Raw genomic sequence first — 10,238 nt, 5'->3', positions numbered from 1 at the left:
GAAAGAGTCACACTCCTCCCACAGCCCAAGTTATGTCAAAAACTTGGGCATCATGTCCCCTCCCTCTCTGGGCCCTCCAAGTAGTCAGGCATTCTATGATCTCTTTCCCAGTCTTCCTGTAGGGGATTGATTTGCTCTTTCTGGGTCCCTGCTTATTACAAGTTTTTTGGGGGTAGTATTTTTTGTTGTTATGACTGAATAGGGTGTCTGGTGCCTGCCCTGTGTGCCTTTCATCTGAAGATCTCCAAGCACTTAACTATAAGTTACTGGGCTTCACAAACACTGAGACACATCTGTATAATTAGTCAGGATTTATGAGTTACAAGTCACTGGATGAGCTCAAGGTCCTGGGGTAAGTTAAGAGTGAGGTCCTCTTACAAAACAAAATAAAAGACCTGCAAAAAAAAAAAGAGTGAGGCCTGTTCAGAAATCAAAGTTCCAAGTGTTCTTGGTTTATGTCTTACACCCAGAATAAATGCATGGGAGAAAACTCAGTCTCAGTCTCAGCTAGAGCTAAAAATAATAACTTCCATTTATTGGGTGCTTACAATTATGTGTTTAAACTATGCTGAGGTTTTCTGTTTAATACAGTAATAGCCTTATATAGTAGCCTCCCCCCCTCATTTTACATGTGATGAAGACTGAGGCACAGATAATTAAGTGAATTAAGTGATTTACCTAGGGTCATCCAACTAGTAAGTGGTAGAATCAGGATTCAAGCACAAGTTGTCAGTACACCATAGTAGTGGTAGTAGATACACCATACTCCCACCCCAGAAACTCCTGGTATGTGATACTAAATTCCATTGTTCTAAGGAACTGTTAGGGACACACATAGAATAGTGGGGACTAACTATAATTATAAGAAATATTAATCATGTTCTGTTAACCGTGATTGTTCTATTCTGATTAGAGAAAGCACATTCTAACCTGGCTGAAAGTTGCAGACCCCGGACATGGTAGTTAACATCAGAATGCAGCCCATCCTTTTCTGAGAACTACCTATACAATCTGGTCCTGGAGGTACCTGCCATTAGCGACCCCCAGCCCACATTGCCTGGCTCAAGTAGTGACAGGCAGCCCAGACCCATTGGTTGTCCAGTTTCAGAACTGAACTGTGTTGTTAATTCATCAGGGAACAAATGTTCACTGAGTATTTATGTGCGAGGCATAAGGTTGGAACAGATTCATTTGACAAATACGTGTCAGGTACTATGCTAGGTATTCATTACATTTTGTTGAAAGGATGAATGTATAGATAGTTGAAGGATGGATTGGATTTGGGTAGTTTGGCAGGACAAGGTCTAGGAAGGATGAAGCAGGTTGAAGCAGATTCAGAGGTGGGAATGTGTAATGTTTACTAGAGTCTAAGAGGTCACTTGAGAACAGCACATAAATTTTAACTTTTTTCCCCCTAAATTCAGATTATTGGTAATTGCTGCCTGAAATATTATGGTGAGAAGGTTTGGACTTCACTTAACCAAATAACTCAATGTCTATTGAATTCTGGGATTAATTAGTAACGTCTGTCATGTTCTTCAGATAGAAGATGGCAGTTGTAATAGGATGACTTATTGTTTGAAATAATTTACTTCCTTGCCCATTGCTATGTAACTTGCAGTATCTCATTTCACCGACTTTGGACTTGATTGTGTTTCATAACTTGGCCAATGGGATGTGAATAAATGTGACTCATGCCATGTTTGAGCATGTGAGTTTCCATTTTTCTTGTTCTTCTTTGCCACTTAGAATGGGTGTATTCCACAGGAGACTGGTTCCCTCTACCTGTGTCCTGAAATCAGAAGACCCATAGGACAGAGCTTTAGCCTGCTTACAACATACATAATAAGTCATAAATAAATCTTTGCTGCTATAGGCCACTGAGATTTTTGGGATTGGTTGTTACTACAGCAAAGCTGACTAATAATCTTACCTGGAAAATGGTATCAAGTTTGAAAGGTAAATGGTATCACCTTTGAAAGATCAAGTTTGAAAGGTAAGTATAAGACAGAGTGCGGAGCATCTTGAATGCCAGAGCCTGGCTATGTGTTCATCAAAATTTCTTTACTTCTTTTTCTTAGACACATACCTGGACCACATTTTTCGGTTTCTCTTTAAGTAATTTGTTTCACTTCCAGGCTTGGCCCATGAAAACCTTTCAAGAGAGATCCTTCATGTTCTTTCCTTTCTGGCTTGATGCATATGACCTTAAGCATAGTGACCTTGAAGGCCAAATGTTAAAGATGATGGGGCCACAGGTTGGAAGGACACTTGGCAGAGAACTACCTGTTAATCATCAACATGCATTTGGGACTTCACTTAACCAATAATTATTTCTATTTGCTACACCACTAGAATTTTGGGCTTTATGTTTTATAGTAAATAGTGTTTTCTCTTTAAAAGAATTTATTTTTGTTTATTGATTTGAGAGAGAGAGGAAGGGAGAGAGAGAGAGAGAGAGAGAGAGAGAGAGAGAGAGAGAGAGAGAAATATTGACTTTGCTGTTCCACTTATTTATGCAGCCATTGGTTAACCCTTGTATGTGCTTTGACTGGGGATTGAATTTGCAGCCTAGGTGTAGCGGGATGATGCTTTAACAACTGAGCTTACCTGGCCAGGGCAGTAGTGTTTCATTAACCAATACATCATGTTAAAAGGTTTGGACTTGATTCCCATTAGGAATAGTAAGTTAGTCACTGATGATTTTTTTTAAACACAGGGAATAATACTGTGAAGACTGTTGGGAGTGACAGTTATAGGGATAAAAAAAATACTCCTGAGTGAGGCTGTGATATCTTGAACTGTGGAGTTTTCAGAATACAGGCTAACTCCTGACTGTGGCTGGGAGAAGATTGATAAGGCTCTTAAGAGGTTGTGGAAGGAGCTGCTGCAAAATGAATCCTATTTCCTGAAGTTTAAAGTCTTTTTCTCTTTTGTAAAATTCTTAACTCTGGTGTTTCTTCATCTAGCCCTGTGCCTGATGCATAATAAACTTTGAATGGAAGCTGGTCCTGGACTCTTGGAAAGCTTTGAGGAGCTACCACTGGTTGAGTGCCTATTATGTGAGAGGGCTCTTTCACCTATCAAATCATCACAATAACTATGCAAGGTGCTGTTAGATTTTACAGATGAAGAAACTGAAACTCCAAGAGTAACTTACCCAAGGTCTCTCAGAACAATCTTATTGTACAACCCATATCTTTTCCAATGTAACAAGATGCTTCTCAAAAAATCATAATGGCTGGTATTTCCTGAGTGGCTGTCATGTACCAGGCTCTGTTGGGTGCTTTACAAACATAACAGAAGCAGCTGGTGTACCCGTTACTGTAGGCTGTTACTTAGTGTTTCCAAACTATGAACTCGGTGGGAAGTAGGTGTTGGAGTCTGCTTAGGCTGCCATAACAAAATACCATAGGCTAGGTGACATAAACAACAGGAATTTATTCCTCACATTTCTGGAGGCTTGGAAGTTCAAAATCAAGATGCTGGCTGATTTGGTTTCTTCCTGAGACTTGCTTCCTCACATGGAGGAGAGTGAGAAAAAGCAACATCTCTGGTCTCTCTCTTTTTTTTTTTTTTTTTACTTTGAATGTTTACTAAGCAGTCAGACAGTGACATACTCCATGCCCCAGTCTCTGCCTCAGCTGAGCGTGGGAGGCTGGGGTTGAGAGGAGTGCCTACAAACCCAACAAAAAGTAGAGTGAAGGGCTTGGCAAGGTGCCCATTCCTATCCTTGGCCTAGCTGCCTCAGCACTAAGGGAGGCCCAGAACCAAGCACTCCCTTCCAGATTAGATGAGGCCAGCTGGTCTTTGGATACCTCAGGAAGAGGTGGTGGCAGCAGTGGCATGAGGGATTCCTCTAACTCCACACACAGGTCATCTGCACTGGATTAGGTGTCCATTTCAAATCCTGTGCCATTGAGTATCTCTTCCTCTGTCTCCTTCTGTTCCTCAGCTCCTCCAGCTTGGAGGATGGGGCTGTTGAAGGAGTTGTGACCCCAGGGAGGCAGCAGTGGGGTGTTCGGGCAATGGGTGAGTTCTTGCACTCCAGCAGGAACTTTCTGTCGTAAATGATCCTGGTGCCTCCCAGGGTAGTGGCGTATAGCTTGTCCCCCCTGCCCCGCCCCCCCCCACCCCGCCGCATGGTGCTGCAGCATTCAGGCAGCCGGTCTCTGCCCCCAGTAATTGGGCAGCTTGTGAACCTGGACATAGTGAGTGAGATGAGCAAGAAGGCAAGTGGCTGGTACTGAGGCATGAAGTACAGCAGAGTCTGAGGCGGACTCCGTCAACCACATGCGGTCGCAGCCACAACACCAAGGGGACATCCTGGTCTCTTCTTATAAGGCACTAATTCTATCATGACGGTCCCATCCTTATGATCTCATTTAACCCTCATTACCTTCCAAATGCATCATCTCCAAATACCATCACATTGCAGTTTAGGGCTTCAATATATGGATTTTGGGTGGACACACACATTCAGTCCATAGCAATAGGAAAAACATTAACATAATTTTAGGGCAAATTCTGATTTTTTGGACTTTTCTTTAGGGCCCTGTCCCATTTTCTTTTGTCCTCTTAGTTCTTTAGCTCCGTAGGCTGGGTGGAAGTGTGGTTTATGGTTCTCCATAGTATTCAGGTCCTGCAGCTCCTGCTTCACTCCATAGACCCACAATCCCACTCTAATCTCAAAGTGTTTAGATTGCTTTAGTCCTTCCTTTATCAGTAGGGAGTAAGATGTTGCTTTGAGAAATCCTCCACCCATTTATTCTTATTCATTCCTTCATATTATTTATTAAACATTTTCTAAAATTACATTTATTGGGGTGACATTGGTTAATAAAATTATATAAATTTCTGATATACAATCCTTTAATGTATCATCTGTATATTTCATTGTGTGCTCACCACCCAAAGTCAAGTCTCCTTCTGTCATCATATATTTGACGCCCTTTACCCTCTTCAGCCTACCTCTAGCCCCCTCAAAAGATTTTTAATAAGCATTTTGTGTCAACTGCTGAAATAATAGCCAATGACATTTGCAGCTTTCTGTTTTCAAAGGTCTTTTACATATTTTTGTTGTTAATCTTCACCCAAGGATATCTTTTCCATTGATTTTTAGAGAGACTGGAAGGGAGGGAGAAGGGGGAGAGAAAGAGAAACATCGATGTGGGAAAGACACATCGATTGGTTGCCTCCTGGGGCCGGGGACGAGCTTGGACTGGGCCCGGGGATTGAACCTGCAACCCAGGAGTTGTGCCTTTGACTGGGAATTGAATTTGTGATCCTTTGGTGCATGGGCCGATGCTCTAACCACTGAGCCACTGGCCAGGGCACCTTTTTTTTTTTTTTTTTTAAATATATTTTATTGATTTTTTACAGAGAGGAAGGGAGAAGGATAGAGAGTCAGAAACATCGATGAGAGAGAAACATCGATCAGCTGCCTCCTGCACACCTCCCACTGGGGATGTGCCCGCAACCAAGGTACATGCCCTTGACCGGAATCGAACCCGGGACCCTTCAGTCCGCAGGCCGACGCTCTATCCACTGAGCCAAACCGGTTTCGGCTACCTTTTACATTTTTGCACTCACTTGATTCTCACAACCAGTACTATGAAGTGGATCATATTATTGTTATGTAATTTTATCAGAAACCAAGGCTAAGAAATATTAAATAACTTGACCAAGTTAACACCACAAGTATAGGGTCCAACTAAAGAATTTCTCACTCCTGCTCAGCTGGCATGGCTCGGTGGTTGAGCATTAGCCTATGAACCAGGAGGTCACGGTTCGATTTCTGGTCAGGGCACATGCCAGGGTTGTGGGCTTGATCCCCACTGTGGAGCATGCAGGAAGCAGCCGATCAATGATACTCTTTCATCATTGATGTTTCTATCTCTCCCTCTCCCTTCCTCTCTGAAATCAATGACAATATATAAAAAGGAAAAAAGGAAGTTAAAAAGAAGATCTGACTCCTAAGTGTTCCCCTCTGCCCTCTATATCCATCACAGTTCAAATTCTACAGTGCCTCAAGCCTGGTTTCTTGCCATTTTAGTCTTACTACTTTGATTTATGCATTAGTTAGAGTAGATATAACAGCTGCAACAGACAACCCCCAGATCTCAGTGTAGTAACATGAAATATTTATGTGTTATATATAGAAGTTCAATGTGAATATTTGGGGTCAAGGAACCCAGATCTGTTCATGCTGTGGCTTCAGGTTGCTCAGGTGTCATCCTGCCAGGAGAAGGGAAGAGCAAACAGGTGGAGAAGGCACAACCATTCTTAATTTTCTCAGCTTGGAAGTAACATACACTTCTGTTTACATTCCATTGTTTATCACCAGTTACATAAGACCTCACCTCATTGCAAAGGGACTGGAGATTGAGTTAGTTATGTGCCCATGCCACTTTCTGTCAACATAGAGTTGAGTCAATATTCTAGAGTTAATAGAGTTGTCTTGGGAGAAAAGATGCCTCTGGTGAGAACGATTCGAATCTGCCCATATGTCCATACCCCTATTTGTCTCTCAACCTTCTATCAGAATTCATGAAGCGCCAACGTTGTGAACCATAGTCAAAGATCTCTTGGCTGAAGAACAAATTGGAGCTCAGACAGCTAAAATGTTGGTAAGGCATCAGGCCACAGGCTGATTGGTGATGGAAGTGGTCTTTTCCCCCTAAAGAAAGTGTATTCCTATCATTTTTCTTTATTTTTATATTGTATCAAAAAGTTTGGAAATTTGTACACTATCACAAAATAAACAGAGCTATGTTGTAGTCATAATTTTAGTAGTTGATTTCATGAACTTACAAATCACCTTTCAAAATACTTCACTCTGGGAAGCTGTGTGGGTGGGCATGTCTCCTAAGCTTCCAGGCCTCCCTGGTGCCTTGGGCATGGAGAAGCAATAAGAATACTGGAGCCTGGGAAAGCAGTAAGAAGACAGCTCAGTCATCTTGCTGAGAACTGACTTGCATCTGCTAGAGAGAAGGAAGTGATGTACGCAGGAGATATTTAGGAGGTAGCATGGGCAGGGTGTGGAGGGATGAAGGAGAAGAAAGCAGGACATTTTGTTTTTTTTAAAAATAATTTTGATGCCTGTGAATGTGTGGCCCAAAGAAAGTAAAATGTTTAGCTTTTTTTTTTTTTAGTGTCAACAAAGTGGCCATCTATAGCCCAAAGTGATTAGTAGGAAAACTTTCTTTTCTTTCTAACTGACTTTCCCTTCTGTTTTAATGAGTGCAACTGACTACCTTGTTCCAACCCCAACCCAGGGAGAAAGAAAATTATGGCTGACCCCAGGTCCCTGGCTTGGTGGATGGAAACCTTGGCAGAAGAAGCAGATTTGGGGGTAGGGCTGGGGTGGGGGGAGTTGTTCTACTTTTGGACATAGACAGTTTGAAGTACTTCTCAGTCTCCAGAAAGCCATTCCTTGCACTGTGGAACTCAACTTTTCTGGTTATCTTTCTGCAGCTCTAAATTTTCTCTTAAAGGAGAAGATGGAAGGTAGTTCAAAAATTCAGGTGCTGGGAGAAACACAAGAGCCAATCATAGATGAATTAGATAAGTGTGTGTGTGTGTGTGTGTGTGTGTGTGTGTGTGTGTGTGTGTAAATGCCATTAAAAGCAGGGTTGAGATTGCAAAGACAATAAATGTTCATCTGCATTGGGCATAACATTTGCACAGTAAATAATACACATAAAAATGCTAGGAGATACCCCAAGTCTCAGCCCCTGTCCTAAATGAGGAATCATCCTTCTCCTCTTTTCTGGTTGCACCCCTGAACCTTTAGCTTATACTGTGTAAGGTTGGGGTGGTCATACTCAAAAAGAAATAGCAGGTTGGCCTCTCTTGTGTCAGTTCAGGGTGACTTCCCTTTGTGCCTGGGTCAGAGTTGGGGGGAAGGGAGAGGCCGTAAAGAGGCCAGTATGGGAACAGAAATTGGCTTAGTTTGGTCTCAGAAGATGTCCTTGTGTGTATCTATTTGGGTCCCTCTTTCTATCTCTTTTCACTCACAGATTGTGTGGCATTTTGGAGGGTGGAGTGCCTGGGCACCTATCCCACTACTTCCCGCCCCAATCTGGCCCTGGGCATAAGCCACATGGTGCTGGCCTTCAGCCTGGCCTCTTGCCCATCCATTATAGCCTCAGCTGCCAGGCTGGCACAGGTATCAAAAGGAACTTCTGTGAGGCCCTGCCCTCCCCTAATTCTGTTCCTGGGGCTGAAGTGATGGAGAATCAGATGGAGAGAGCACACTCTGGGTGGGGAACCAATGCTAACATACACTCCTTGATGGTGGAAGGGGTGTCTGTGCCTTGGGAGGCACTGCCGAGGAGCTAGGCTGTAGTCCACGGAGGAGGGCACCTTAGTATGTGTATGGGCTGGGGACAGTGTTGGGAGGAGACAACAGCGATTGCTATAGTGTGAAGGAGGACTCCCTGCTAGCTCCTAGATGTTTCCTCCTCTCCCTCCATGTGTGTGCAAAGCATGTAGACTTGTGCATGCTTCCTACTTGTGGGTATATCCCCAGGTGGGGGTGTGTGCAAGGCTCTGAGACTGGGCGGGGGGTGGAGTTTAGCTATGCCCAGGTAATGGCAAGGTAAACCTGGGGTGAATATTGCATGTCAGGACATATGACTCTATCCTGCATGTGAATGACATGTATGAGACTGTTGTAGGGGACAGGAGAAGTGCAAACATGGCTGAGGCATGGGACCTTTCAGTGCCTTGGTATGGATTAACCGCATTTGCTCTGTGGGGCGTATGAGTTCCATATACATGGACCCTGGTTGTGGAAGACATACGCCCTTATTCCTAAGAGCAGTGGCCTGGTCTGGGTGTAGGCTGCATCTATGTCCGGGCAGCGAGGGATGGTCTTGGTGAGTGGGGTGTCCGTGGGGAGTGCTGGTCATGTCTTGCCTTTACAGCCATGTGAATTGTATGTTCCAATATGTGAATCCCCTGGAGACATGTTGGGTGATGAGGGGGTGGGAAGCCTGAAAAAGATGGAGAATTTATGAGCTGCTTTTGTCGGGAGACAGTCGTAATGAAGAAAATTCAATTTTCTGCAGCTCGGAGAGTCAATATGTTAAATCTTGGAGAAGCTGTGGATTGACAGCGGAATGGCAAAGTCAATGGGACGTGCGTGGCGGGGAAGGCGTCTATCTGTGTCTGCAGTGAGGCTGCCTCCTCTCTGTACCCTTGAACTGCAGCTGAGGGACAGGATGGACAGACACCCGAGTTCCTAGAACTGCCCCTAGAGCAGCCTATCTCCCTTCCAGCTTCTCCTCAGTGGCCATCTTCTCTTGCCTCCTGCCTATAGGGAGAAAGGCCGCTCTTTCCCAGGCCCAGCCCTTCCCTAGGGCCTCCTTAGGAAGTCCTGTTGTCTAACCAGCACTCCTCTTGCTGCCGTTACTAATGTCAGAGTGGCCATCTATAGCCCAAAGTGATTAGTAGGAAAACTTTCTCTTCTTCCTAACTTTTCCTTCCAACTCTTCCCTCAGCTACTCCATGCTGGCCTTCTGTTTCCCAGCAATTTCAACAGCAACCCCCCACCCCAACACACAGACACCAGTCTTTATCTCCCTCCAGCCTCCTGTTCCATGAGGCAGGAGCATGGGTGTGGGGTGGATGGAGGGAGAGGAAGCTGGGGATTCCTCTGTGAGCCAGTGTCACCAGGAGCCGTGATTAACTGAGCTGCTGGCTGTGTAATTGGTGTGTGCCCCGTCCCAGGGGGTCTGGTGTGTTAACAGCAGGTCCCTGTGGTGAGGAACAAGATCGTGCCCATGGCTGGTTGCACACGCTAATTAATTAGTGCTCCTCTGGTGTTAAGGAATGAGGAGGAAATGGGGTGGATGACGGTGGGGTGTCTCAAAGCCTGAGAGCCCAGCTTTTCAGAGCCCAGAGGCCATCCAGCGTTCTGCCAGAATGGGGGCATTCAGGCTAGTGTACAGGGTGAGGGGTCAGAGATCTGGGAGCCCACTGAGAGAGGGTGTGTGGGGGCACATGGCTTGGGATCTTGGTGGTAGGTGTCCTGGGGGCCGGGGCTGGGTGGAGGTGGGTGGAGGGGAGAATACCAGCCCTCAGCCTAAGGAGGGCTTGTAGTAGCCTCTTTCCAGGTGCCCAGAGGAAGAGTGGCATGGGCAGGAGGCATTTCAGATTCTTCCCCTCATTCCTGTCTCCTCTACCTTCCCTCAGGTCACAAAATCAGCTTTTCAATCAGCTATTTCACACTT

This window comes from Plecotus auritus (assembly GCF_963455305.1).
Source record: "Plecotus auritus genome assembly, chromosome: 3".
In the NCBI taxonomy this organism is placed as follows: Eukaryota; Metazoa; Chordata; class Mammalia; order Chiroptera; family Vespertilionidae; genus Plecotus; species Plecotus auritus.
This window is presented reverse-complemented; position numbering follows the sequence as displayed.